The sequence below is a fragment of the Pan paniscus genome, chromosome X (assembly GCF_029289425.2).
Source record: "Pan paniscus chromosome X, NHGRI_mPanPan1-v2.0_pri, whole genome shotgun sequence".
Lineage (NCBI taxonomy): Eukaryota > Metazoa > Chordata > Mammalia > Primates > Hominidae > Pan > Pan paniscus.
The window spans coordinates 81,966,505-81,971,204 of record NC_073272.2 but is presented as its reverse complement, the minus strand read 5'-3'; the positions used below and the strand labels follow the sequence as shown (position 1 = coordinate 81,971,204).

Sequence of the window (4,700 nt, the reverse complement as noted above, 5' to 3'; positions counted from 1 at the left end):
TTAAATCTCTAGATTACTTATAATACCTAAAACAATGTAAATGATATGTAAATAGTTGTTATACTGTATTTTATATTATTTTTCTTTTTTCTTTCTTTTTTTTTTTGAGACGGAGTCTCACTCTGTCACCGAGGCTGGAGTGCAAAGGTGTGATCTTGGCTCACTGCAACCTCTGCCTCCTGGGTTCAAGCCATTCTCCTGCCTCAGCCTCCTGAGTAGCTGGGATTACAGTTGCCCGCCACCACGCTCAGTTAATTTTTTGTATTTTTAGTAGAGATGGTGTTTCACTATGTTGGTCAGGCTGGTCTCCAACTCCTGACCTCTTGATCCACCTGCCTCGGCCTCCCAAAGTGCCGGGATTGCAGGCATGAGCCACCGTGCCTGGCCATATTATTTTTCTTATTGTTTTCTTAGTGATTATTTTTTTCTTGAATATTTGTGATTCACAGTTGCTTGGATTAATAGATGCAGAAGCCACAGACATAGAAGGCCAATTGTTTGTGTGTGTGTGTGTGTGTGTATAAAATTTTTCTAGATAGATACTCAATAAAGGAATAGATAGATTGATAGGCAAATACAAAGGGATTTCTTTCTGAAATCATGAAATCAGTCATATGATTGCAGAGGTGCAAGTTTAATATATTAAGAGTAGTCTGGCGGACTGGTGACCCAGGAAAAAGTTGTAGTCCATGTACAAAGGCAGTTTACTGGCAGAATTCCTTCTTCCTTGTGAGATGTCTGTTTCATTTAATTAAATCCTTCCATTAATTGATGATTCTCCACCACAATAGAGGGTAATCTGCTTTACTCAAGTCTACTGATTTAAATGTTAATCTCATCCATAAAACGCATTCAAAGAAACATCCGGAATAATGTTTGATCAAATACCTGGGCACTGTGGCCCAACAACGTTGACACAAAAAAGTAAACATTACAAGTCCTCCCCTTGTCAAACTGTCACCTATACACATCTCTGTACACCATACCTAAACTCTTAATAAAGAAAATTAGAAGACCATTCTCCTGCCAAATATAATACAACTATCCGCATATAACTGAAAAATGTACTAACTCCTTTCTCAGAAGAGAATGCAAAATCTTTGGAAAATGTTTACTCCTCTTCTTGATATCCCATAACTGAAATAATGTGATGTAAAGTAAACAATATGTAAAACCATGATATAATGTAAATATATATTATGTTACATGATAAAAACATAGAAGAAAACAAAGATTTATTTATACACATATTCATAACAAAACAAAATAAGACAACTACAATCACCTTTTCTATAACTTGTCATGCAGTCATATCTGGTACTCATAACTACACATACTGTATTTCCTTTGCTCTTAGAAAATACTTCAGCTGGTTGTAGTTCTTCACCTGGGGACTGACACAAAGTTTCATTCCAGAAGTGTCTGGGCTATTAATAGTCTCTTCTTCACAATTCAGAGTAATGAGGAGCTCAAAGTGGCTGAGGAGCAATCTTAACTTCCAATTCAATGGAATTCTTGTGTCTTCTAGTAAAAGTATCCATCCCTTTGTAATTAAGACCTGTAAGATTATAGAAAAAAAATTGTTACAAGTGAGTCACTAGCGGTAATAGTTTTGCCATTCCCATTTCAACTTGTTGATTCCTGGACCTGTGAATGCTGGGTATGGGAGGAGCATTACAATATATTGGATGCTGTTTTAGATCATACACAACTTTCTGAAGAAATGTGCCCCAGCGCTACCTGGTATTTACCACTTAGACTGCACTGTCACAGAGTCTTCAAAAGACCATTTCATGGTTCTATTGGCCAGCTCCAGAATTCTGGTGGAGAAAACATGGCAAGACCACTGAATCCTATGACCATAGTCTCAATGCTGTGCATAAAAGGAAGGCAAATTTACAGTAAGTGTATATTTTAGCAACAACAAAATACTGTCTTCCATGATGAAAGCAGTTCAGTGAAATAAACCTGGCACCAGGTAGCTAGCTGATCACCCTGAGAAATAATTGCAATCTGAAACTAAAGGCAGTCTACTGGAAGGATTTTTTTTCCCCGGGATAAATTATTCTATTTTTATTGAGAGCTTCTCTTGATTATATGAGGCCCACCCTCATTATAGAGGGTAATCTGCTTTACTCAAAATCCTCAAATTTAAATGTTAATCTAATTCAAAAAGAACTCACCTTCATAGAAACATTCAGAATGATATTTGACCATGTGCTGGGCAGTTACCCAGCAAAGTTAACACATAAAATTAATCAATATAATCAGTGAGAATACTGTGAACTTGAACAAAACTATAAACCACCTGCAACTAAAAGAAATACAGAGGACACTCTACCCAAAAAACAGCACCACAATACATAGCATTCTCAATTGTACATGAAACATTTACCAGGGTAGACTATATATTAGGCCATAAAATTGGTACAAATAAAGATTAAAAACATATGGCTGAGCAAGGAGGCTCATGCCTATAATCCAAGACTTTTGAGAGTCTGAGACAGGAGGATTGTTTGAGGCCAGGAGTTTAAAAAGAGGGCAACGTGGTGAGATCCCATCTCTTCTAAAAGAAAATAGATTAGGTGGGCATGAAGATGCATGCCTGTAGTCCCAGCTACTCAGGAGGCTGAGGTGGGAGAACCACTTGAGAACAGGAGGATGAGGCTACAGTGAATCATGTTCACCCCTCTGCACTCAGCCTTGGTGAAGAGGAAGACTCTGTCTCAGAAACAAACAAACAAAACCAACGTGCAATATATATTTTTAATAAAAATGGAATGAAACTAATAGTAAATAACAAAAGGAATACTAAAAAAATTTACAAGTATGTGGAAATGAAACACCTTTTTACAAAACAAATAGGTTAAAGAAAAAAATATTTAAAAATTGATCGGAAAAACACTGAGACTCACAAAATTTTAAAACAACATCCCAACACTTACACAGTCAGTAAAAGAAGGTCTAAGGGGAAAATTTATAGCTTAAATGCTTACATTATTAAAAAAATGTATCTAGAGTAAATAATTTAACTTTACAACATAAAGGACTGGAAAAAAAGCAAACCGAGCTCAAATTTGGTTGATGGAAAAAATTAATATGGATGAGAACGAAGATAAATATAAGAATAGATAAACAACAGAGAAAATCAATAAAAATAAAAATTGGGCCAGGCGCGGTGGCTCACGCCTGTAATGTCAGCACTTTGGGAGGCAGAGGCGGGTGGATCACGAGGTCAGAAGATCAAGACCATCCTGGCTAACACGGTGTAACCCCGTCTCTACTAAAAATACAAAAAAAAATTAGCCGGGCATGGTGGCAGGCGCCTGTAGTCCCAGCTACTCAGGAGGCTGAGGTAGGAGAATGGCGTGAACCCCGGGAGGTGGAGCTTGCAGTGAGCCGAGATAGCGCCACAGCACTCCATCCTGGGTGCCAGAGTGAGACTCCATCTCAAAAAAAAAAAAAAAAAAAAAGAAAGAAGAAAGAAAGAAAGAAAGAAGAAAGAAAGAAGAAAGAAAGAAAGAAAGAAAGAAAGAAAAAATTGATTCTTTGCAAGGATAAACAAAATTGACACAACTTTAGCTAGATTGACTGAGAAATAAGAGAGGTACCACATAACTAAAATTAGAAATTAAGATAAATTCTGGAGTGGATGAAGAATAAAGGGAATTCTTACATACTGTTGGTGTGTATGTAAATATATATGTAAATTGTGTATATGTAAATTAGTACAGACACTATGGAAAACAGTATGGAGGTTCCCAAAAAAACTAAAAATTAAACCACCATATGTTCTCAGCAATCACACTACTGGATATACATCCAAAGGAAAGAAAATTATTATGTTAAAGAGATATCTGGCTTTCTGCCTCCGCTACTGCCATGGCACCCGTGAAAAAGTTTGTGATGAAGGCGGGCAAAAAAAAGAAGCAGATTCTGAAATTCACTCTTGATTGCACCCACCCCATAAAAGATGGAATCATGGATGCTGCCAATTTTGAGCAGTTTTTGCAAGAAAGCATCAAAGTGATCAGAAAACCTGAGAAACTTGGTAAGGGGCGGTGACCATCAAAAGGAGCAAGAGAAAGATCACCGTGACATCCCAGGTGCCTTTTTCCAAAAGGTATTTGAAATATCTTACCAAAAAATATTTGAAGAAGAATAATCTATGTGATTGGTTGCACGTAGTTGCTAAGAGAGTTATGAATTCCGTTACTTCCAAATTAACCAGGATGAAGAAGAGGAGGAAGACGAGGATTAAATTTCATTTATCTGGAATATTTTGTATGAGTTCTTGAAAAGAATTTGGGAACCAAAATGGTGGTTTATGCTTGTATCTCTGCAGTGTGGATTGAACAGAAAATTGGATTCATAGTCAAAGGACTTCCTTTGGGCCGCCAGTCACTTATTTATACCATGACTTTTTTTTTTTCTGCTTGAAAATTTCAATTCTCGTGGTAACACCAGAGTACAAGAGGGTGACTTTACAGAAATGACAGCCATTGGGCAGGCAGGTAAGGGTGTGGAGGTGTGGACTGAAGGTAGTGACTGTTTTATTTTAGAAGTGTGACTGCCAATTGTTTCTGTTGCTTTTCCCAAAGAATGATTCAGGGATACAAGTGGGTTCCTCTCATTCATTAAGAGAAAATGTGACAGCTTTCTAAGATTCTCTGTGGGAAAATAACAGTGTCAATAAAATG

General features: G+C 37.0%; 1 pseudogene; it reads left to right on the top strand.

The window, feature by feature from the left end:
• The first annotated feature begins 2,761 nt into the window (after nt 1–2,761).
• Nucleotides 2,762–4,387, top strand: LOC100994877 (large ribosomal subunit protein eL22-like; annotated as a pseudogene).
• Nucleotides 4,388–4,700: the final 313 nt, after the last annotated feature.